General features: G+C 43.6%; 1 pseudogene; it reads right to left on the bottom strand.

Moving 5' to 3' along the window:
• Positions 1-24,517, bottom strand: part of LOC129630620 (serine/threonine-protein kinase pim-1-like) — a 129,190-nt pseudogene extending 104,673 nt beyond the window's left edge.
• Between the last annotated feature and the right edge of the window lie 2,061 nt (positions 24,518-26,578).

Genomic DNA, 26,578 nt, shown 5'->3' with positions numbered 1-26,578 from the left:
AATCACAATAGGCTGTAATACTTTGTAAGTACTTTCAATAGGAGAAATACACATAGTGGACTATGTGAATACTGTATAATACTCTAAAATGCTATTGGAAATTGATGTTAAATCAATTTCTATGTTAATCATCAACAGTTTCTATGCTTAACATCTTTGGATGTTAAATCTGAAGATCGACGGTTACGACGCCAAAACCAAAATCAAGATGAGCCGACAAAATATTTTTATTGTTAAAAAGGAAATAATTTTATCTGAAGGAACAGGTCTGCTAAAGCCCAATCTGTGGAGACTTTAAATGCACTCTGAATTCAACCAACTTCAATGAAAAAAGGAAAGAAAATTTTCTACATTTGTAACATTTACCATGAAAAAGGTAAATCCGACTGCAGAGGAAAATTAATGCTTTGTGTGCTTAACTTTTTTTTTAAAGAATGACACCTTTTTATTGAACACAGTTATAAACTTTATTATTACTGGTTTAATCATATCTTTTTGATGAAAGCAGAAATGCAAAGGAAGACACTTTGTAAATATGACATTAAATAATTATATTTCAATAGTTGAAATAGTAATAACTGGATTTATGAATCCTTTAACATTTTCCCCATGTACCTTAATTGGTAAACATAAAATTAAATTTGTTGTTATTCAGTCTCTAAGTCATGTCTGACTCTGCGACCCATGGACTGCAGCAGGCCAGGCTCCTCTGTCCTCCACTATCTCCAGGAGTTTGCTCAAATTCATGTCCATTGAATGAATGATTTGTTATCTCACCATCTTATCCTCTGCCACCTCATTCTCCTTTTGCCTTCAATTTTTCCCAGCGTCAGGGTTTTTTCAAATGAATCGGCTCTTCACGTCAGGTGGCCAAAGGATTGGAGCTTCAGCTTCAGCAACAATTCTTCCAATGAATATTCAGGGTTGATTTTCTTTAGGATTGACTGCTTTGATATCCTTGCAGTCCAAAGGACTCTCAAGAGTATTCTCCAACAACACAGTTCAAAAACATCAACTCTTTGGTGCTCAGTCTTCTTTATGGACCAACACTCACATTTGTACATGACTACTGGAGAAACCATAGATTTGACTATATGGACCTATGTCAGCAAAGTGATGGTTCTGCTTTTTAATCTGCTGCCTAGGTTTGTCATTGGCACCAGTGGTAAAGAACCCACCTGCCCATGTAGGAGATGTAAGAGACACGGGTTTGATCCCTGGGTTGGGAAGATCCCCTGCAGGAGGGCATGGCAATCCATTCCAGTATTCTTGCCTGGAGAATCCCATGGACAGAAGAGTCTGACAGGCTACAGTCCATGGGGTCACAAAAAGTCGGACATGACTAAAGCGACATAACAGATGCACTAGGTTTATCAAAGCGTTCTTTCCAAGGAACAAGTGCCTTTTGATTCCATGGCTGCAGTCACAGTCCACAGTAAGTTTGGAGCCCAAGAAAATAAAATCTGCCAGTGCTTCCACTTTTTCCCTTTCTATTTGCCATGAAGTGATAGGACCACATGCCATGATCTTAGTTTTTTTAAGTTGAGTTTCAAGCCAGCTTTTTTACTCTCCTCTTTTACCCTCATCAATACTATAAACTTAAATAATATTCTGTTAATTCTTTAAACATATCTGAATGAAAAATTTTTAAAGAATGATAGCTTTTAAATTTCATGGTACTATTTTCTTTTTCAAATTTATACATTTTATATGGCATTTATTTTGTGTTAATATTTCCCTTTCAGATGGAGATTATTTTACATGTTACTGAAAAATTTATGTGTAAATATGTACTTCAGCAAAACAAAACAGTGAAATGAAAAATATGGGATAACTCGATTTAAGAAATTCCCAAGAATTCCTTGGAATTTTATTTTTTGTTGCTTAATATCAAAGATTAATATCTACCTACAAGAAACCTATTTAAAAATAAGGCACAAATGCTTACAAGAAAGAGATAGAAAAAGGTATATGATACGAAATTAATTATTCAAGTAGAGTCACATAGGACTAAACTAATAGACAAAGAAGACTTCAGTGCAAGGAATATTAGAATATTAGAGACAGATATTTCTTAAGACACAATACTTAGAATCTTCAAAAAACACAACAAACAAACATGTATGTACCTAAAAATATATCTTTGAAGTGCATAAAGCAAATAATTATTGAATTAAAAGGAAAAGAGACAAATACAAAATACAGTTGAAGATTTCAACACTCCTCTCTAGTAATTGGTAGAACAAGTTTAAAATCTGTAAAGATACAGAAATATTTAGTAACTATGTCAATCAATAAGAGTTCATTCACATTTATTGAATACTTTACCCAATAACAGCAAAATGCAATTTTATAAATTTGACCTAGAACATTTACCAAGATAGATAATATGCTAAGTGATTTTTAAAATGTGAATGTGTTTAGATATTATATCCTATTATATTAGGAATAGATCCTGGAGTCATACATGAAGCACCTGGAGTCATGTATGAACCACCACCACCACCACCACCACAAATGGGATTAAGCGACTTCTCACAATGAAAACTACAAGTCCAGATGGCTTCATTGGTGAATGAAGTCAGGCATTTAAAGAAGCAGAATTGCATCTTACGTGGGAGCTAAGTTCTAATGTCCCCCATCAAGATTCTTAGCTCCAAGAGTTAGAAGTAAAATCAAACTAATTCAAGACCAAGAAAAATTACTAGAAGGATTTTGAGAAATCTGTATATCCAGCAGGCCTGTAGACAGGGATCATGGGACTGGAAAAGATGCCTGATCACTCCACAGAAGCCATGTGGTCAGTACTGCTGGGCCCAAACCTTCTGGCCAATACCGCCAAAACCACAGCCCTTACACATTCGTCCCTCATGTGGTCGCTATGCTATGGGTGGACATAAGAAATAACATGTGGACACATTGCTACCATCTCTCTAGAATGATTACTCACAGTCCCCACTTCATTGTTTCATTAAGGGTTAACCCACAGGTTCATGTCCTTTTGTCCTATTTACAAAACAAATGAGAAAAATATGTTGTCATTTCAACCTCTGTGGAGGCAGGCAGGCTCTGTCTCATAAACATGAGAAAGAGCTCATATATAGGAAGGGACATCAGCTGCTGGGGCACTTATAATACCATGTGCTCAATAACGCATGTAAGTAAAAAGAAAAATGTGTAATCCAAAATATCCCCCCCAAAAATGAAAAAAAATCCCTTAAATCTTTTAGGTGTATGTCCACGTACAAATATGTCAACTTTCAGTAAGTCCAGGAGGCTCATTTGTTTTCACCAGCATTGGAATAAATTGTTACTATGTTAGTAGAACAGCAAATGACAACTGGATTGCACGGAGATCATAGAAGATTTGTTTTGGGGGGGGGGGCGCTTCACTAGGTCTTTGTTGGGGCTTCCCTAGTGACTCAGACAGTAAAGTCTGCGTGAAGTGCGGGAGACCGGGGTGCAATCCCTGGGTTGGGAAGATCCCCTGGAGAAGGAAATGGCAACTCACTCCAGTATTCTTGCCTGGATAATCCCACAGATGGAGAAGCCTGGCAGGCTACAGTCCATAGGGTCACAGAGAGTCAGACACAACTGAGCGATTGTTGGGGACTCTAATGTGGTGAGCAGCTTGGTTGTCCCGTAGCACGTGGGATCTTAGTTCTCCGACCAGGGATGGAAACCCGGTTCCCTGCATTACAAGGCAGATTCTTAACCAATGGACCATCAGAAAAGTTCCAATGTTTTTAAACACATAAGTTTTTATTTATTTTAAAACACTAGACGTACACTACAGTAGTGAATGTTGACACTACACCAAACTGAAAGTGAAAAGTGAAGTCACTCAGTCATGTCTGACTCTGCGACCCATGGACTGTAGCCTACCAGGCCTCTCTGTCCATAGGATTTTCCAGGCAATAGTCCTGGAGTGGATTGCCATTTCCTTCTCCAACATCAAACTGAGGGCATGACAAACACTACCAGACACTCTACTTAAATTATTTTTTTTCTTTTTCCTTCTTTTTATCCTCCTGCATTACTTCCCAGTTTCTCCCAGTTCCATTCCTTTCTTCCTCCTCTTCCTCCCCTTAACCCCTCTTCCCCTTCCTCCTCCTCTTCAGCAAAGAACCCCATTAGTTGCTCATATGATAGGGCTTGGCTGTTTTGCTCCATCTTCCTGACAGCAGGAGCAGAGATTTTGTCAACATTTTCTTACATCACTCTCTTATATCAAGTCCAGAAAAAAAAAAAAAAAAAGTTGAACTTTTCCTTTACAGATGGGCAAGCTGACATCTAAACAGGGACAGGACTCATCAGAAGAAAAAAAAAAAGAACACGGCAGTGCCCCTCAGTACTAGAGCCCAGACTACTTACTCACGCATCTCCTTGTATATACGTTCTTACTTTCAAGAGTCCAGACTTTGAGATGGGAGGCTACACTCTCTTGGCATTAAGAGTTCCACAGAGCCATTGTTCTGAATTTATCTCCTGCTTCCCAACCCTGCGATAAGAATATCCTAGAAACTGGATTTTTCTATAAAAAAATTTTTCTCCATGTGGACTGTATACATTCTGCCTCAAATTCTCTTTGGCAGTTTCACAGTTTAAAAATACTTGAGTATCTCTTGAATGTTGTTTCTCCTCCTCATTGTAAGACTGCACTTTTCACTGCGTTAGCTCCAGGAATGCCTTCCTTCCCTGCTGGAGCCACTGCCTCTTCCAACTCCTGATTCTCTCCATGCCGACTTTCCATTAAAACATCTTTCCCAAGCCCATGCTTGAATTTATTCTCTTCAAATGAACTCCAAAAGTGTGAAGAACTTAAACTTCTTTCTTCATGCACTCCATAAACCTTCAGTTAGACTCAAATATGAAAACCTAAGTTCAAAACATCTGGAAAACAATCTCTGGTCCTGTTTCCCTGGAAAATAGATATACCAGCTGGACCACAAGTCCATAAAGGCCTTATGTGGACTAGATGTGAAAGAAAGCACGTGGAATGGTCTAGAGGTTGACCTAAATAATGATAAGAAATTTCTGTCCCTACACTGACATTTTTTCTCTCGGGACTGTGGAGCAGAGGGTTGGGATCATTGTAATGCTCGATTTGCAACATATTTCCACCATCCATCTATGCAAAACCCATCTTTTGATTTGTCTATTTATTTATTCTCTTTTAACCCCATCCCCATAGACAACCGCTGTTATCTGTTCTTTAGTCTCCATTCTTGGCAAGTGCATACTGTTAGCAGTGCGCATGTATTTTAATTTATACGGATGTTAAGATCCATATTGCTTTGTGTGTATAATAATCCATCTCTACATTTTACCGATCTTCTCAGGACTAGGCATACAGGCTCCCAACTCCTGCTTCTACAATTAATGCTGTGACTAATATCCATGTGTTATTTGCAAAATGGGTCCAGTGCTAGGATTCCTGGATCATAGGGTACAGTGTTTGCTAGAGTAGGTCAGTCACCCAGATTGCCTATTCAGGACCAACAAAACCCCAACTGCTGGGAGGGTTGCCTCTTCTCTGAGTCTCTCCCAGGGGACTTACAGAGCTGCTTTACCCAAGATCCAGGGCCCTCTAGCTCTGGAGCTCCCTGTAAAATAATGTGACAGGTGAGATCTTGTGGTGACTATATTTCAATTCAACTTCTCTTATCAATTTCACTCCTTGGGATATTGATCCTGAGCATGCTCTCCAGGAAATTCCCAGCATGCACTGCTCATTCAACATCTATTTGCCAGGGAACTGTGGGCAGTGTGTGTGTTTAATAGTGCTAAGTAGTCATGGATGCTCCAGCAGAGCATAAGTGTCTTTTAATCCTTCATCCCTACAAACACTGGGGATTTTATAGCAGTCCAATTTTTGTAAAGGTATAAAAAGGTATCTTAAAAATTTTTTTTTCTGCATATCTCTGATTACTAATGATGTTCAGCTTCTCCATTTATACTTATCAGCTTTTAGAGATTCCTCTTCTGTAAATTTCCTTAACATAGAATTTGACCATTTTCTCTTGGGGTTATTGTCTAGGTATTCATCCCTTTTCAATTTAAAATATTGCAAAATCTCCCATTCTATCCTTGGTTTATTAACTTATCTGATGTGTCCTCCAAAAGCCTTCAATTTTGAAGTGAGTAAATCTGGCAGATATTGTTGCCTATCTTTTGAGTTTTTAAAATTCTGTTTAGAATATACTTTCTCCCTATGCCACAGCAATGTTTTTTTCTAATAATTGTTTATTTTTTACCATTCATATCTACATCTTACCTTTTCGTTTTTCAATCCACTTAGAGTCCACTTGAATGTGATGTTAAGTAGAAATCTTCTTTTATATTTCTCTATGGAGTGATCTAGTTTTCTCAGGAATACCTACTAATGAATTCAGCCTCTCTCTTTAGATCTCTGATACTATATGTTCACCAGTCTATTTACTCTTTGCCAATACCACACTGTTTATACTGTGTGACTTTGTAATAGGACTCTACTTTTGGAATAACAATTCTTAAATAGTCTCCATTTGATTATTGAATTAGCTTTTTTATATCTTTCACTGAATTTTAGAGTAATTTTAAAACAAATTTAAATTTTAGAACAAATATGTAAATTTTCTCAAAATTCCCACTGGAATTTATATTTAGGTTGAATTAAATTTAAGTACAAGAGAATTGGCATGCTTAGAATGTGACCATGTTTATAATATAAATTTATCATCAGAGCTTTTAAAGTGTTATTTCTGTAAACTTTATGTGTTGTGGATATTGTGAGTGATATTTTACTTTTTAAATTATTTTTCCTGGATGCTTATAGCTGGCAAAATGAAATACTATTGATTTTTGTAGTTTGGTGGTCTATCCAGCTATCTTGCTGAACTTTCTTATTAATTCTGTTGATTATGGATTTTTCTTTTTATGTGTTTTGTTTGGTAGATGAACATATCAAGTGCAAATGATGATGGTTTAAACCATCCCCTTTCAATCTATAGTTTTCTTCTCACTGATCTCTCTTCCGATTGCCAGCATCATGGAACACTAATAGTTCATTCCAATTTATATTCCTTAATACTAAAAAAAAAAAATTGCTTTTCATTCTTAGTTTGCAAAAGAGTTTAAGCTATAAGTAGATGCTAACACTTTCTTTATCCTAGAAGTACAGAATGTAAGTATACTAAATATGAATGCATTAGTGTGTCTCTTTCAGTCCCTTGCCTAACCCCTTTTGCAAAGCTTTTTGTTTCTGTGACTCTTTCTGAGCACTTCATGGCATTAGCTCCCAGCTACAAACCTAGGCCTAGAAGCCCTCCCATGCTTGCTGCTGTGTATTTCTGCCATTACCATAAAAGAAGAAAATGCCTGGACCAATAAGGATGAGGTCTCATGGAACCCAGTTGCCTCAGTTAGGTCCATCCAGGTCAGTTGAGTCCATCTTACTTGCAGATGCAGGAATGCAGAGCCATTCCAGCCAAAGTTAATGGAGCTGCCCAGTCAAGATCAGCCAACGCTCCCGGCTGGTCATCCCACAGATGTGTGAGCTCAATAAATGCTTATTGCTACATGCACTGAAATTATGTGAAATTTAGTTACACTGAAATTGTTGACAGCAAAGTGTCGCATATCAGTGGTCTCTATAGTTAACATCCCAGGTAAAAATTCCAGCCAATAAAAGGAAGCTCTCGCACCACCTCCCTGCTCACCACAGCCCCTGCCCCTCCCCCACAGTTGCCCACCCGCATGCAGTGGACGGACCATTGTCTCACCCACACAGAGTAGCAATATTACTGGTGGCCCCTTAGGGTCTTCTTTGGTCATTTCCCCAGGATGGAGACATGACTGAGTTCCCTAGGAGACCCAGGGAACCCGGATAACTGGACCCCAAACTCTGCCCTAACAAAAAAGACCACCAAATAATCCACATATGTCTTGTGCCTCTAAAGCTCTTTGGAATCACAAATAGTTGTATGCAGAGCCCTCACTTGAGATCCCCAAGAGAAAAGAGAGCAATTTCAGGGAAGGCAGCAGGCTTGGTAGGTTTTTGTTATCAAAGGAGGATTTTGTCAACCATTCATTCTGCTTCAACTTCTTTGGCTAGTGGCGTTGCTGCCAGGGGGCGTTGTCTGAACCTGCAGCTGCCAGGTTGGTGAGCCAGCCAGCATCCTTGGTCGGGAACCATGATTTTTTTTTTTAACTAATTCTTATTGTTGTCCACTTCACAGTTTTGCTGCTGCGCTGTAGACCTGAGTATCAATTTTACTTGAAAATGCTGCAAAAACAAAAAGGTAATGCCACTTCCCACACTGTTTCAAAAGGTTTTTAAGTGGAAAAAGGTATTTAGTATTTTTAATAAGCATCTTCAATACTATTGAGTTGGTTTCTTTGTTCATATCACAAGATTAATTATGCTGTCAGACACTTTCAAGGCCTGCTTAACAAAGATTCAGTGATATAATGGTTTGCTTTGCACTGCCTTTTTTCTGCATAGCAATCACAATCAGCATTAGACAATTTAAAACCCTTTCACCAGCCGGAAGTTCTGAAGAGCCTTTTAATCAACAAAAGTAATTTTGCAAACAACTAGATACAGCATTTTTCATATTAACTAACTTGCATTTAAACTCTGCAGGCTTGATTCTTCCTGGGTCTCTGATTCCAGGAAACTGGGTTATTCCGATGGCCTAGAATTTAAAAGTGGGGATCACAACATATTGTCTGTCCTGGGAACCCCTCAGTTTTCACATCCCATTTCTCTACTCTGCTTATTAAAATGATAGCATTGGTATGCAAATGTAATTCATTCATTTTAATTATCTCTTTATATATATATATCTTATCTAATCCATTAAACTCTTTTTTAAAAAAAATTTTGGCTGCCCAGAGGGCTTCATCTTGCTATTTTCTATAACAACAGCAATTTATGTTAGTATGCTGTGGTTTTATATAATTTTGTTTTAATTTGGTTGTTTTTCTTTTTTGATTACTTGTGTCTTCCTGGAATGAGAGAATTCTACTATCATCACTTTTGAGATTTTAAAATTCAAAATTTTTTGAGATTGACAATAATCGAGCTGAAACCTGAATTCCCTGCTCACACAGTGGCACAGTGGCAGCCCCATACAAAACTGAAGGTTGTGAGGTTTGGTGCTTGACAGATACTTTCTTTGGGAACCATAGCAGGGAGACAGACGTGCTTAGCTTTTTTAAAAATCAGGCAGGTTTTTTAAAATGAAACTAACCTGTTAATGACACCTTTAAAACATTCATTTTAAAAACGAAAAGAAAAGAGGAAGGGACGGCCAGCAGCGTTGGTAATTTGTACGGTGGCTGTGCAGTAATTAGCGACTGCAGCAGTTGTGTCCACCCGCTAAACCTCTGTGTGTTTGACACTATTTCAGCCCTGGCGAGAAGTGACCCTGGGATCTGGAGCCACAGGACACAAGGAGCAAGTCCTGTCACCAGAAATAACAGGGTCAGGAGACGCAACTAATGAAGTCATAGCAACTGGTGCACCGAGCCAATCAGAAGAGGCGCCAATCTGTAAATGAGGATATAATTAGCAGAAAAAATAACATGCTTTGGTTGAATTCGAGGGGAGCCTGTAATGACTGGATATTGAGAAAGATTCCAAAAGATTAGAGCAAACATTATGCAACAAAGAATACCTAATTAGGGGAAAAAAGTGAATATGCCTTAATTAGAGGGAAATACATGATTGAAAGACGCAGCGTTGTCTTTTAATATGAATGTAGTAATGAAGGTTAGTGCATAGCTCCTGGTTGGGCTGAGCCGAGCGCTTGGTGAATTAGCGGGAGCAGCACACACATCTCTTCGCAGATGATGCTCTGTAGAGGGATGCTCACAGAGGCCCTGAGCCAGCTTTGCCCAGTGAGGTGCCCACAGCACAAGCTGGTCATAGCTGGTCATCTTGGCCCCAGAAGCCTCTTGCCTCCTGGGATATAAACACCCCCACGACTTGTCATGGAGCTTAAAATGCAGAAAACAAATCAATAATTGTGCAAAAAATATGTCCACGTGTCAGCATCTAGGAACCTTTGATAGTTTCCTTCCAGATGTATAACTGGCAAGGTTTGGATGTTGTTTAGAAAATTAAAACAGAGCCATCTTCCTTCCAGGTCAGCTAGTCCAAGCAGGTCCCTCTAGTCACCCCAGCAGGAATGTGGGAGTTTTTATGGTCCACGACAATGAAAAAAGAATGCTATCAGCTACCCTTCCTTTACTGCAGCAGGCATTTCAGAATACAAGCCACTACTAATTTTTCCTCTAATAGACAAACTACATGTTATTTTACTTCCTCTCTTTTTCCCTTTTTTCCTGAACTGTTCTAAGTATTGATTTTCATTTATTTTACACGATTCTTAATTGTCATCATTAGCTATCTATGCCACATCCCCCTGTTTAAATATGCCCTGTCAATTTTTAAGCATATTTATAGATTAATTTAAATGTGTTTTTAAATTTATGACTGCATACCTTTGGTATGTTTGTAACATTAAAATACTTATGGTACAGAATTTTTTAATTAAAACTATTCATCAAAGAAAGTCCAGGTAGCGAGCATCTCCTTATGTGCGGTGGGGGTTCTGGCAGCCAGAGCAAGCAAAATAATAGGTCAATTAAAAAAAATCTAAAGATAGCGTTTGCAGAGACCCAATTGTTTAATGAGCATTTGCCAACCGATCCCCTCAAATTAAATTATGAACTTGCTTTTTTTAGTTATGGGCATCAGGGCTGCATGTGGCAGAAGGAGAGAGAAAGAGGCTGAGAAAGATAACTGCTCTTGCCTGGCTGCCTGCACACAGGGTTTGCTTCTTGGGGTCTGACTGGCAGGGCAACAGACACCCCTTTCTGGAAACTGACACTGGGAACTGCAGTCAAGTTCGCACTTCTTGTATCCAGGTGGCTCTGGTCTGCATGGCCATGCCAACTTTGTTTGGATCTCTTAAGACCCATAGCTTTACCCTGCCAGGCTTCACCTTGAGAACCTGCTCCACTCTGCTGCTACTGAAATGGACTCTCTCACAGCAGTTACTGGCTAGAAAAAAAATCTCTTCTGTTCCTTGCCAACGTGTGCTCCTAACTCACTTTGTAGAAGTGTCAGCTGCCTGGAGAACAGGAGGACCATCTGAAACGAACAGTGAATCAAGGGTGCCCTTAGCTGGTGCTTCCCAAGGATGCTGCTGTGGCTGCTTCTGAACAGGAGCACTGGCCCGGAGGGCCACTCGGAGGAGGCAGACACGTGATTAGTCAAAAAGCCAAACCACATCCCAGAAGGCGGTTGTTGGGGCTCTGTGTCAAAGTCCTGGAAATAACCAGGTGCTCTGGGGCTCTCCAACCAGGAATGGGTGAAAAGAAAGGCTCAGCTTCATCCTACTCGGCCAGCAGGTCAAAGGGTGGACTTGATGCTGGGTTTTTAAAATTCCTCATTCTTCCTGTCTTATTCTCTCTTGGGTTGACCATAAATTTTTATATTTTCTTTCTATTTTCTAACAGTTGTCTTTTAAATTAGTAAATCATGGACCCAGGATCTTGATAATAAGTTTCATATTTCCTACACTTCAAAAATAACATTTCCTAAAAGCAAAAGGGATGTTTTTCGTCAGTATCCATATTTTCATAATATTTGATCAGTATTTTTTCTATTTATCGTTCTTACAATTTTTAGATTCACCTTCTTGTTTAGATTATCACAGACCCAACACAAATGAGAATGCTGCTTACAAACAGGATATGATTTTTCGACATAGCAAATTATTTATGATATTTCAAACATTTGGTATGGATAAAATTGACATACACCCTACTGCTATTTTTATGTTTTATATTTAGCTGACTTTGGGGTGGAAATATTAGTGATAGGGCTAAATTTCAGTCCCTAAATACACAGCCTCAACAATAAAATGCTTTTCACAGTGTTCTAACATGAATTAGATCGTGTCAAATTTATTTTGAATCAAATGTTAGAAAAGTGAAACACTTCTATAAATTTGCCAGTTGGATATAGGGCAGCTGGGAGATTGCTCACTTGACTTCCTCACCAGGTTTGGGCCCTTTTGGGGGCATCCAGGGAGCAGAATCAGCTTACATATAAATATTTGGGTGGCCAATAGGAAAGCTGTTTCATGCACATCCTGCCATTCACTCCCTGATTTATTTCTGATGTGAGCTCTTATCAAAATGTCCCCACTGACAAGAGGGGGGCAAAGGCAGACCATAATAGAGATAGCTAATGGAGCAAGGTTACATTGGAATTGGACCAAATCCTCCTTTTACCCGACTTTGAATGCTAAATGAATCACTCAGATTTATATGGAGGTGGGAGCTCCAGAAGGTCCGCATCAGGTCAAAATAGGGTTACAATTCAATAAAACGCGTGGCAATGCTTTATTGACTAATGAACCCACCGTGCCGCCAACTGCTGTATTTTACTGTCGTCAACCATAACTGCCTGGCAATTACACTGTGAGTGTTTGCTAAAGACGTGCCTGTCTTTCCCCAGATCTGGAAGTAGGTTCAGAGAAGAGAGGCTCTGGGAGGAAGCAGGTCTCTCACCTCTCCCAAGTCTTCCGGGGACAGAAGCCAGGTACCAATAATAACAGTGCAAACAAGTTGATGCTGCTATTTTAAAATAAGCTGTTATTATTGACTAACAGAGGTTGCCGTGGGTGGGATGACAAAGACTGGGAGCCAGAGAGTTGCTGCAAAGACTTCCACTAGAGAGCTCGCTAATGAGAAGCAGCTAAGCGCAGAGTCAAATGCTGGCGGCCATCCTTTCTGCTCCATCTTCTCTGAAGTAGGAACCGAGCTGCTGGCTGGCGGCTCTATTTGAGACCTCTTCACTCTTCAGTCTCTGCCATCCACCAAACATTTTGTCTGTGGACGTGTCACATCATCAGGTAAGGTGAGGAGCTGACGGCAAGAGGAATGCCATGGCAGAGATGATGGCGGACTGACAACAATCAGGGGTATTTTTGTATATATTAAAAAAAAGAGCAGTCACCATTACAGGTGGCTCTGCTCCCACATATGCAGTCCATGTGCCCTGATGCAGGAGCCAGAGCAGTTCTAGTGTGATTCTGGGCATGCGAGTGTATATACATCCACATGCATACAGGGATGGGCTAAGTTTACTCCAAACTGTTCTGTGCCTTAGTGCATTTGAAATGAACCTCAGCTTGGGAAAGTTCAGTGCCTGCGGCACCAGGGCCATTTGATGATGTAATGGGTACCTGGTGGCCTGAGCAGGATGGAATCAGCATATAGAAACTCTGTAGCCTCATGCTCTGAAGGCTGCATGAAGGCAGACCAACAGAGCAGAGGGTGAACTGGCAACATGCTTACTCCTAGTGCAGAGGGTTTGTATATGTGGCTTAGGTCCTATATGTAGGGGATGTTCAGGGGAGGAATTATTGAAGCTCAAGGGCTATTTCGAGTAAAAACTAGTTACAAAATGATTCACAGAGTATGTTTTCATCTTAACTTTTTTAACCCAACCAAACATACTGAATACATTTACACGTGAATAAATGTGTACAAGTGATCTAGAAAGAGCCACATCAACCTAAGATTATGCTTGTTAATATTATACAGTGCTAACATCATGCCAGGCACTGTTCTAACTATTTTACATATATTAACATGCTACAACACTCACAACAATCATATGGGGCTTTTACCATTCTGATGACAGAGAGGGACATTAAAGCACAGAGAGGTGAAGCCACCGGCCCAACCTCACACAGCAGAAACAACAGAAAGAGGACTTAACCCAAGACTATCGGGCTCTGGAATCCATGCTTATAGTCCTCCACCATCTGTCTCCTGTCCTGATGAGGTGGTGCTTGGATGAGATGAAGTGAAGGATGGTGATTGAAAGGAAGTTCAATACAAAACACTCAGGACCACCTGGACACCACAAATAGCCTTATGCATTGGAGCAGGACCATCAATCATGCTAAATTCATACTGTTGAGTCATGTTTGGTTGGTTTTTAATATTTCTGATTTAAAATTATCGCATTTTCTGGTTGTGGTCTTGTTTACGTTTCATTTGCAAATTTGCTTGCTTTTCAGCTGCCCCACAGCTCTGCGTTTCAGGTATACAAGATGATGACATTGGTAGAAACAGATCTTCTACAGCCTCCGCTGCCCTCCTCCTCATCCTTGGCCACATCCTCTGGAGACACTCATTCCCCACCATCTCTTTGCCGCTTTCTTCCCTCCTCAGTGGTCTGCAAGTCTTTTCTCAAGACCAGTTGCTGCTCCAGGACAGTCTTGACATCCCACTCCCTAAGCAGTGTCTGACCTTCATAGGCCTTAGAGCTTTAAATGCATATGAAGGGAACTGGAGAACTCATTTATGCTAAAGAGTTAGTGGCTTACGTGGAGGTGGTATTCATGTGGGAAAGCCGACTCTTTGGAACAGACCCTGATGCTGGGAAAGATTGACAGTAAAAAAGAAGGGTGTGGCAGAGGATGAGATGATTAGATAGCATCACTGACTCAATGGATATGAATCTGAGCAAACTCCAGGAGATTGTGAAGACAGGGAAGCCTGGTGTGCTGCAGTCCATGGGGTCGCAAAGAGTCAAACATAACTTAGGAACTGAACAACACGATCAATTCAGTAGAAAAAAATAAAGATGGGATTTCAGGCTTCATAAGACTTAAGGAATATGGTGCCTGCTTATCCACATATCATCTTGACCTTTGGGGTAGTGATGAAGTGGGGAGGTCTTAACCTGGCACAAGGGGCTGTCAAGATATTTCTAAGTTCTTTAGCTTATATGTCAAGGACATCAATGGGGAGAGGCATGAAGACAGACAAAGAGCTGAAGGCATTTGGATAGAAGGATCTTCCCTGGCTTCAAATGTAGAGCATGCTTCCTGCACACAGAGAAGTTTCAGGGTTGTAGTCCTGGTCTGTGGCCACATTCACTTCCTCTCTGAAGTCTGTTTTCCTAGCAGTAAAAAAAAAAAAAAAAAAAATTGAAGACTGCGATCTCTAAGGGCCTTCTAGTGGGACATCCACAAGAGCCGGATAGATGGCACTCACTTCAGAAGATGATGCCCTGAAGGATGATGCTCCGGAGGTGTTGTTAGTTTCCGTGGCTTCAGTCCCTCCCACCAGTCAGGACACCCCATCATGAATGTGTCACTTAATGTGTCCTCTGTTCTTACCAGAAGTAAGGCTGGTCCAACCCTACTCCATGGCCAGGTCAATGGGGAAATATCTACCTGTGTGGAGGGGGCCATTCACCTCTGCCCAAACTCCAAATGCAAACTCCAGTGCTGGGGACATAATGGGAATTTGCGACACTCGGCGGAGAACTTTAGGTCCATAAACCATAGACAGTATGTAGTTGTTCATCTGTGACAGACATAATAGGAATAATCGTCAGTTAATAAGCAATCCAAGGCTAATTAAATGTTACTAATATACATTACAAAGATTCTTTTTATTTTTTTTTTCCTCACACTCCTTCAGAATACCCTTTGCAAGAGTGTAGAGGAAAAGATGCTGCACATGAATACTGAGGAAAATACTGGGGAAAAAAGTCTTCTTCAGTGGAGCTGAGGAAGAGCCATCACTCACTCCTTGACATCCCTTCAGAAACTCTGCAGGCAGGTGGGTTCACAGAGCTGAAGTGGGGGCTGAACAGAATGACCTGGACATTTTGCGGACTTACAACTAGTGTGGCCAAGGTATTGCCCCACGCTGCCAGCCCCCATCCTGTGTAGCAGCCTTTCCACGTGAAGACTCCATGCCTGATTCACCTGCGTGGCAGCAGGTACCGAGCTATGCAGTAAAAGTACTCTTTAAAAGCCTCTGAATCCTTTATACTTGGCGGCTTCTGACTCTGGGGGAGGGCCGTGCTCACCCCAGGGTGGGAGGCCTGGGTGGATATGCACAAAGATCCTTCGGGATCAAAGGACCTTCCCCTCGGTTGCTGGGAATGTTGGTAGTAGACAACTCTCTGCTGAATTCCTCTACAAAAATTACTCTCCTCTGAGGACAGTTGCCTCCTCGAGGTCATATGACAGCCCTGGGGGATGCCCATGTCCAGTGACAAGTCAGGTGGGTATACAAAGGTAGGCAATTCCGAAGGTCCATCCCAGTTCCTGAGCTCCCTGTGGGGTTGGCCAAGGCTTAGGCATAAATGCTTTCCAGTTCAACTTCTCCCTCTACTCAGTCCTGCTTTCCTCCCTAAAGTACTGGCTGATGCCAAGCACAGTCTTGAATAAGCCTCCCGCCTAAAAATCTAGGGCCCAGATTCTATTTCCTGCTCCTCTACCCCAGAGCCCTGTATGGTGGCTGAGCTGCAAGTTCACTGTGTGAGGATTTGATCCAGACACTCAGTTCCCAGCCCGCTGTGGCTCTGAGCTAGGCTCTCCAGACACAGACCTGAGCCAGAAAGGTCTCCTGAGAAAATGGTTCCTACGAGAGCATCCTGAGTTGAGGTTTATAGGAGATGGAACAAACAGAATAGGGCAAGAGGAAGATTCCAGCAAGATGGGGTCTCAGGGACGTTCTAGTCTTGAATTGAGGGGGAGAGTGTTCTGGAGCGTAAACCACAACTGGAAGCCAATGCCTTTTATATCAGTCAATCATTGATTGTGGTTGCCGTGGTGATAAGAATCAGGGCATAGCTTCTTGAGGGGTAGCTCCCATGGCAAAGAGCAGTTCTCCAGAGAAGGAGCAACTGAGAGCTGGTACCCTGGGGAACGGGTGGGCACAGTGTCTACTGTACCATTTGTCCTTATGCCAGGAAAAAAGCTTGTCGCCCATGAGCTGTGTCCACCCTGGTCCCAGGAGACTCATTCCATTCATTTCCTGTCTGAACCATCATCACAGATGACTTAAGAGAAAGGACGCTCTTACATGCGCATGTTTAAAAAATTTTGTTTTGCAAGCCTTTTCTCATCTGCAGTCTCCTCTTTTCTTCACAACCACACTGAAGTGGGTAGAATCGGTGTTGCTATTCCATTTCACAGATGGGGAACACTAAGTCCTAAGAGAGGCCAGACCAAAAGTCACCCATTTTGAGGCAGAGGTGGGGCTCAACACAGCCCTCCAGTGTGTAACTCAGGGTACTGGGAATCAGGCGGGGATCCCTGGCCCCACCACCAGTGGACAAGCCCACGATATTGTCTATGAAGTGCACAACCTGTGCAACTGTATCAGGCTACCCCGGGCCCACTCATACTGACCTGAGCTGGAGTCAGTCCACCCTAGAGACCATGCGGATTACCCTCTAACCTGAGTCAGCCACTTTTCACTGGTCTATTGTACTCTACTCTGCTTCCCACTGTCTTCTTTTCCTTCTCAAAGTTTCTGCTCTTCAGAACTTCAGCTTACAAGAGTTTTCAGCTTGTCACTATGGCTCTGGCTTTAACCAGACCTAACTCCCTAAAACCAGCCTGCTAATGGGCAGTCCCTGCCCCAACCCAACAACATTTTTCTTACTCTCCCATTCCTCAGAGTATATTGGCTCAGCTTATCTTTTGATGCTGGGTCAGAGGTCACAGGCCAGTTGACGGATTGTTGGACTTCTGATCTTCATCCAGACCCAGGTCACTGGGTGGGATTACTTGGTACAAAAGGGTGGCCAGTGCCCTTCACAGGGTCTGTGAGGGCAGACCTATTTAGTGCACCAGGTCTGGATTGTCACCTCTTAGGGCATCAGGGGCAGATCGTGAACTGAAGCTCTTTCCAACTCTGAATTCTGTGATCTTAAGGCCCAAACCATTCCTCTTAGAAAAAACTACAAGGACAACTCACCGTCTGGATGGCTGTCCCATTTGCTGATATCTTCCTAGTCAAGCCACCAGGCTGTAGACAAGATCTCAGCAGGCTGTGCCCACAGACAGCATGCATCAGTGTCTCACGTGGTTATCCATGGGATCAGTACATCTGGTGCCCTGGAGGGCGATGGGCCTCAGTGATAAACAGACAGATCTCTCTTGATAGAGAAGATGGAAAAAGAAGGTACTATTCAAAAGAAAGAAAGGGAAAAAAAAAAAAAAAAAAGACACTCAATTTGAGGTCAGAAGACCCACATTATGACATTGGTCGATCAAGGGATCCCTCCAAGCTGTCACTTCTTCACTTGAAAATGAGGACACCAGTTTGGAAATTGACCAGGTAGATGTTTGTGGAAGCCAGAGGTGGATGCTGGTGCTCAGCACAGGTGCACACAGTAGTCACATCTTCAGGGACATTCCTGTCTGGAAGTGGCCTCTCCTGGGCTGGTGGCGGTGGTGGTGACACAGGCCTTACATCTTTCCTGTTTGCTCACTGTCCCTGCTGCCTCCTACCTTCCCTCCGTCATGGCTGAGTCTTGCTCCCTGGCCATGCAAACGGGCTGCTCCGTCTGGCCGGGAGCAACAGCCCTGAAGGACCCAGCTGCTCAGCTCCAACCTCCACCCCAGGGTTGTGTCCTGTACACCCACCATCTTGCCCCCCGCCCCTTTTAAAGTTTGTTTCTTTTCAGAAGCCCACACAGTGTGAGGGGAGCCCTGCGTAGCTTCTACCTCTCTTATATACAGTAGCTTGTTTTATGACTTTGTTTTAAAAACTATTGGCTTAGGGTGCAATAACACAGATGTCTTTGCCTCACAAGAGAACCGTGAATTTCCACTTCTCTCTCCTCAGTGACAGCTCCATTACCTTCCATGGATAGTCTCTTCTTCGGCCCTGCAAAAAGCAGGGGGAAAATGGTGTTTCTCCCGCAATTGGCCCTTACCGCCAGGGCCACCGGATCAATAGCGCTGGCGCCCAGGCTCCCTCCGTGGGCCCTCTGTATCCTCGCACTCCGTCCTGTCGCAGCCTCCTGGTGCTGGAGGAACACCACGTCTGAATCCCCAGAGGAGTGCTAAAGCCATCACGAAAGAAAGATCTGTTTTCTTGCTTGCGTCCTGCAGGCGTTTCTGTAAGTGGTGGCAACCCAGTGGCGGGGAAACTTTGTGGGCTGCCTTCCTAAATCTTCACCTGCCTGACCTCAGCTTGACAACTTCTTAACAGGCGCAGAGAACAGTCAATGCTCCGTGTGGAGCAGAGCGCTCCATCAGCCTCTCCGGCAAATGTCGGGAGTCCGGGCTGGATGCGAAGTGGGGAGAACGGGAAGCAGATTTACACGCATATCACGGCGGGCACGCGGCGGAGTCGGCGGAGTCAGCCTGTCTTGTGCTCACAGGCAGAACTCTTCCTGCTTGGTAGCGTGTCATACTGTCACGCTGCTTCTTCCCTGTGTGTAAAGTGGTAAGGTGTGAGTTTAATTAGCATAGAACAAAATTTCTTACTCTCTAATAATAACACCTTGAATTTTGATGTTACCTGCTCTCCAAGGAACTCAAAGCATTAAAACAAAAATGCATTTCTTCATTGTGTCTCATCTGACTCCAGAGAAAAGGGTCAGAGCCCCATTCCGCAGACAGGGAAACGGAGGCGGAGGGCTGTTCCTGGTTTACTAAAGCATTGAAGGAGCTTAACTGCCCTCTTTTCTCTTAATAGTTGTCCTTCAGTTTTATGCAGAATGTATGAATTTCAATTCCTTGAAAACAAGGGTGAAGGGACTCATGTAGGGGCTGCAATAAGAGTGCCTTCAGACAGATGGCGGGTGACATTTATGAATGGGGTGGGTCGGGTGTACCCAGCGGGGAGTGGCCTGGCCTGGATAAACTAGAAGGGGGTGTCTTCCCTTGCTCCAGATAAGTATTGGCATGCAAGACAACAAATCCAGCATCATCAAGTCTTCTGATACATGCATCTACAAATGTTGACACCCACTCCCCCAAAAAACTATAAGATCCTCTCTTTTACAACGAATATGTGTCCTGTTGAGCACAGCCTCTAGTCCATGACTTTTAGACTAAGGTAGCATTTGCACACTAAGACTAGCGTGCTAGCTTGTGGATGGCACGTTAGGGTAGATTGAGAAGCACACTGGCCCGAAACAGGTGGAGGCTCTGCTCCAACTGTAGTGTGAGATGCTGGGTCCCTGGGGCATGGCAGCGACATGCAAAGAAAGAGATGAAGCCCAAAGAGGTAGAGGAGAATGTGGCCCATTAAATGAAGGGAGAACTCAGTTCAGTTCAGTGGCTCAGTCGTGTCCAACTCTTTGCAACCCCATGGACTGCAGCATGTCAGGCTTCCCTGCTGCTGCTGCTGCTGCTAAGTCACTTCAGTCGTGTCTGACTCTGTGTGACCCCATAGACGGCAGCTCACCATCACCAATTCCCAGAGTTTACTCAAACTCATGTCCACTGAGTCGGTGATCCCATCCAACCATCTCATCCTCTGTCATCCCCTTCTCCTCCCGCCTTCAATCTTTCCCAGCATCAGGGTCTTTTCCAGTGAGTCAGTTCTTCACATCAGGTGGCCAAAGTATTGGAGTTTCAGCTTCAGCATCAGTCCTTCCAATGAATATTCAGGACTGATGTCCTTTAGGATGGACTGTTTGGATCTCGTTGCAGTCCCTTGGAAGTCTCAAGAGTCTTCTCCAACACCACAGTTCAAAAGCATCTGAACCTACCTACAAAGGTTCTAACTGGAGAGCCTAGGGTCAGGAGGGTAGTAGTGCCTCTGCTGAGGACAGAAATGCTGAGAGAAGCCACTTATGGGATCTGGGACTGGGAAAGCTGACTGTGAGGGTTTCTGCATCAGATACTCCAGGCAGAAAGAGGACAGATAGGGAGGGTTGCCTTGTGTCCTGTATGTTTTGGGGCTTCTTTATTTCCGAGGAAAGTATACATTATAAAAATTGTGAGATCAATTTGGTCTTCAGCTTGAGGTCACTGACTTTTTATTTGGCTAGATGAGCACCTGAAAAATAAATAAATATCCATAGCAACTGTCTCAATTTTGTTGAGGAAAAGATCTTCTCAAATTAGAATGTATCTCATGATAGTCCTTTAAAGGAAATAAAATTTGGCTTAATAAAAAACGTTATTCCTTGGACATGGGTCCATGGATTACTGTTTGCGAGCCACTACTCTGACCCTCCAGAAGCAGCTGAGAAGAAAAGACTTGGGCTGGGTTTTAGAAGCAGTCACAAGACGGGAGATTTGTGAGCTTGAGGAATCCCCAGCACCACTAAGACAGAGAGGCACAAAAAATAGCTGCTCTATTCTAAGACCCAGAGGATGTTCTCTGCCAAAGGCTTGGGGAAGAAAGAGCGAGGAGACAGAAGGAGCAGTGGGGGTGATGGGGTGGGTGAACCAGCCCTCAAGGGAGGATGCGCTTGGCAGGATGAAAACAGTCCTTTGGCTCAATGGGCATCTTGGGTTGTCTGGAGCCCCATCCAATTCATTTTAGGGGCAGAGACAGAGCCTTCTGTGTCCCTATGAGAACAAAGGCTGGAGTTTGAGATGGAGGGACAGCCACCTTCCTCTGGATACCAAGAACAAGTAGGTGAACTAAGATGGGTAGCCGTAGGGGTTACACTGGTCCCCAGATACTGGAGGACAGTCCCACACAATCCATAAACTTAGACGGCTGCTTTCTGGGCAACTGTCTCTCTCTGCATTGGGCCTCCAGGCTGACATTGATGAAGATTCTCTGGACACCCAGGCAAGAGTCTTTCACTGGGATGAGGATTAACCATGGCTGTTAGTACTTGTGGAGGGGGAGCCTCCCCTCCCCTCACCAGAAGTGTGTGCTTCCTGGGGATTATGAGTTAATGCATCTCATAATGTTGTTGGCTTGTTGGCTTCTCCAGGTTTTGTGGTCTATTTGGAAGTTGTATTCCAAGGCTCCCACGAGCCACCTGGCTGCTGTTCCACTTGGATCAAGGTTTGCCATTAAATGCAATGAGGAGCTCGGGCCATTTATCATGGTGAATCCAGTGCCTAAATCTGGGAGGAAACGGTCATTGCTCCAAATAGGATCTGAGTCTCCCTGCCAGGAACCGAGTAGGGCTAGCTCTGCTGGATTTCTGGGCTGAGTTGTTATCTGTTTGTAAAAATGAATGCTATTCATTTAACTCCTCTTCTGGATCTTATCCATCAGGCAATGAATTTCACTGGTTTGCATATTCATTCATTCATTAAATGTTTACTGAACTCTTACTGTGTACCAAACCTTGTACTCGTTACCATAATCAAGTAACATTCTTGTCTCATATTCTAGAGGAGAAGACAAACATAAGACAGCAACTAGGTAATTTCAGAAAGTAATAAGTGATCAGAAGAAAAAGCAAAGAGATTAATATTATAACAAACAACATAACCAAAAAATGAGCAAAAGACCTCAACAGACTTTTCTCCAAGGAAGACATGCAGATGGCCAATAAACACATGAAAACACGCTCAACATTGCTCATTACTAGAGAAAGGCAAATCAAAGCTACAAGGAGATATCACCTCACACTAATCAGAATCATCAAAAAATCTACAAACTATAAATGCTGGAGAGGATGTGGAGAAAAGGGAACCCTCTTGCACTGTTGGTAGGAATGTAAATTGAACAGCCACTATGGAGGACAGTATGGAGAAGCCCTAAAAAACTAGGAATATAACTACAATATGTCCCAGCAATCCCACTACTGGGCATATAGCCTACGAAAACCACAATTCAAAAAGACACATGTACCCCAATGTTCATTGCAGCACTATTTACCTCTAGCACCCCCTGGGAATTTAATTCTCCTGTTCATCCCCTCTTATCCTCCCCACCCACCCATCACACTTGGCTTAGAGGGGAGGGCAGTCAGGTGTCAAATTTAAGACTATTGTACTTGAAAGACCCACATCTGACAAACACAGACTTTCAACCTGGAAGCCCTTCCTCCTTGTTGTTGAAGCAACCTAGATGTCCATCAACAGATGAATGGATAAACAAGTTGTGGTACATATGGACTCTTACTCAGCAATAAAAAGGAATAAATGTGAATCAGTTAAACCAGGGTGGATGGGCTTAGAGCCTATAATACAGAGTGAAGTAAGTCAGAAAAGCAAGTATCGTATATTAACACATGTATATGAAATCTAGAAAAATGATGCTGATGAGCCTATTTACAGGGCAGGAATAGAGATACAGACATAGAGAGCAGACTTGTGGACACAATGGGGAAAGGAGAGGGAGGGACAAGTTGAGAAAGCAGCATTGACATGTATTCACTGCTATGTGTAAAATAGCTAGCAGCTGGGAAGCTGCTATATGATACAGGGAGTCCAGCCTGGCACTGTGATAACTTAGAGGGGTATGATGGGGCTTGGGGTGGGAGGGAGGTTCAAGAAGCATGGGATATACATATAGTTATGGTGGGATTCACTTTGTTGTATGGTAGAAATGGACACAATATTGTAAAAACAATTATCTTCCAATTAAAAAATAAGAGAAAAGAGTGACTAGGCTTCTTTAAGACAGTTGTTGGAGATGATCCTTCTATGCTATGCTATGCTATGCTAAGTCACTTCAGTTGTGTCCGACTCTGTGCAACCCCATAGATGGCAGCCCACCAGGCTCCCCCTTCCCTGGGATTCTCCAGGCAAGAACGCTGGAGTGGGTTGCCATTTCCTTCTCCAATGCATGAAAGTGAAAGTGAAGTCACTCAATCGTGTCTGACTCTTAGCGACCCCATGGATTGCAGCCTAACAGGCTCCTCTGTCCATGGGATTTTCCATGCAAGAGTACTGGAGTGGGGTGCCATTGCCTTCTCCGATCCTTCTATAACAGATAACAACTCAGCCCAGAAATCCAGCAGAGCTAGCCCTACTCAGTTCCTGGCAGGGAGACTCAGATCCAATTTGGAGCAATGACCGTTTCCTCCCAGATTTAGGGAGGTGGTATCTGAGAAGATCTGAATCCACTCAGGGCTGAGGGCCTGGGAGAAGATTATTCCAGGGGTAGATAACAGCAAGTGCCAAGTTTTTCTTGGAGGAATGAGCATGGCACGTTTGGGGAACAGACAGAAGACCATTATGGCTGAAACAGGAAAGCAAGGTGTGACTGGTAGAAGATGAGGTTGGAAGGGAGATAGAATCCAGATAATGCAGAAGCTTACAGGTCATGGTGAGGCTTTGGGGTTGATCATATTAGAGTTGTGAAGAAAAGCATTGAAGAGTTTTTAGCTCTAAGGTGTATTAGTTAGGACAGGAAAGGTTGTGCTGCAGTAACTGATAACTCCGAAATTACAAAAACTTAAAATAATTTATCCCTCAGACCATAAGTACATCTTGAGTCAATGGAGGGATGTGCTTCTCACCGTGTGTGTTAGCGGTCTCAGCTTGACAGACAATCCACTGTCTTGAATGTTACTGGTTCCCATGTCTTGGAGAAGGCCAGTGGTACATCACCCACCGTCTTAAAGGTATAAATTCAGGGAGTGACATAGGCAACTTTCATCACTTTCCATTAACAAACTAGGTCACACATTGTTGCCTGTCCTCAGAGGGACATGTTGCTAGCCTGAATGACTACCATCCAGGGCCCCTGCTGGTGGAGGAGAGTCCAGGGACCCAGCAACAGTCTCTGGTGTCCCTGCAATCATGGGCTCCATGGTGCAGTGTTCACCTTGTTAGAATCATTTTCCCCCTAAATAAGGCTAATCCAGCTATTGAGTTTAATCTCTAACGTAGTAGTAAAGACTGGAGTTATTGATTTGAATTTTTGCAAAACATTGGGATAGAGCTCTGAGAATGCAGCTAAGGGGGAATCTCACTTAGTGCAAGATCTGGGCTTGGATATGACCCTGGGCTGTTGCTGGCCTGCTCCCTGCTTGTGAGCACCCACCTGCTGCCCACTTCCACAGCTGCCTGGAGAAGGTATTTGCCTGGATTGGGTGACCCTGACAATGCGGAAGACCAGACATCCCTGGAGAGTGCCCCCATTCTCCTTTTCTTCCATGGACTCTAAGCTCCTCTAGGGGTCCCAGGACTGTGGCCACTGTGATATCTATGGTGTGGACATCCCTGCAGCTGGGGCTCTGTTTTGCTGGCGTCTCTTTCTGCAGCTTTGGTTTTCCCAGTTGAGTGGCTTTCTCATGCATCACACCGTCCACCTCTGAGGGTCCCTGCAGGCCTTTAGGTGCCAGAGGAGCAGCAGGAATCTCTGGCCTCCTGTTTGACCACTCACTGCTTGGACTTCACACAGAGCGGCCTTTCCCCTCTCCCCAAGCAGGGCAGGGGCTTTCCCCAGTGACCATCTGACTGAATTCTGTCTTCCCTCACTATGACTTCCCTGCCCAACTCCAGCTCAGCTGAGAGGTGAGGGGCCAAGGAGCCTGGACCACCAGCCCTGTCCTGTTCATCTTTCCTGAGGTTCTTATTCTACTGTTGGGCCAAAAACCTTGTTCCCGGGCCTCATCTGTAGCCTCCCTTCTGGCCCACCCTGAATTTCTTGGACTTGACCCTGCATTGTGAGTAAATTCCCATGGGTATATTCTTTTGGTCTTTCGGTCTGCTATGTGCATTGCTAGCTGGCCATGCCTCTTGTGTCCTGGACTATAGGCAACAATCTTGAGTCATCTTTCTCTTGCCTCCTGTGGCCTGAGACAGTCCAGAGCATTCAGTATGAACTCCATAAAGCCTCACTAGTTTGCATTGTTTTGTGAAAGTGCAAAAATCTGAAAGTTGGATGGGGAGAAACATCATCCTCTACAAGGCTTAGGGCAGAAGATGGTCTTAACCCTGGTAGGGAAAGCAGAATCCCTGGGCTCGCCTCCTGGACCTCCCCTGACTTACATGTCATCCTGAGCCACTTCCCCTCTCCAGGCCTCAATTCCCTTCTGAACAACAAGGAGGAAGGGCTTCCAGGTTGGAAGTCTGTGTTTGTCAGATGTGGGTCTTTCAAGTACAGTACTCTTAAATTTGACATCTGACTGCCCTCCCCTCTAAGCCAGGTGTGATGGGTGGGTGGGGAGGATAAGAGGGGATGAACAGGAGAATTAAATTCCCAGGTGGTGCTAGTGGTAAAGAATTTGACTGCCAATGCAGGAGACACAAGAGATGTGGGTAAGATCTTTGGGTTGGGAAGATCCCCTGGAGGAGGAAATGGCAATGCACTCCAGTAATCTTGCCTGGAAAATTCCATGGACAGAGGAGCCTGGCGGGTTACAGTCCATGGGGTGGCAGAGTTTGACAGAGCTGAGCATACATGCACTTGCCATTTGTACTCCCTGCAACTCCTCCCTGCCAAGCCTGACATCCCTCCCGCTACCCCAGCTGATGCCCATATGTGGGGATGCTGAGATGGGCTGCCTAGAGCCCCTTCCGGTGGAGGGGACATATTCCCCCAGCTGTTTGGAAAGGCTCCAACATTCAGCCCTCAGCTGGCAGCCCTTTCAGGAGCACCTGCCTGAAGACCCAGCCCTGCCCATGGGTTAGCCTTTTTCCAGGCTTGATTGATCCAGGTAGGGGGTATAAAGGCCTCAGAATCCGGAATCCTCCACCCTGTTGGCTGAGGCCTCGCCTCTCAGTACCCTCCCGTGCCCAGTCCTGCTTCTTTCCTCCCCTTCCTTGTCTTCCATGGGGATCCCAAGAGTGCTCATTAACAAACTCCCACTCTGGAGCCTGCCTCCCAGGAAACCCCACCTGCACCTGCCACAAGAAGCCTGTGAGGA

This window comes from Bubalus kerabau, chromosome 17, assembly GCF_029407905.1.
Source record: "Bubalus kerabau isolate K-KA32 ecotype Philippines breed swamp buffalo chromosome 17, PCC_UOA_SB_1v2, whole genome shotgun sequence".
NCBI classification, from domain to species: Eukaryota; Metazoa; Chordata; class Mammalia; order Artiodactyla; family Bovidae; genus Bubalus; species Bubalus kerabau.
Note: the sequence above shows the minus strand (reverse complement) of the source record. Positions and strands in the feature narration are given on the sequence as shown.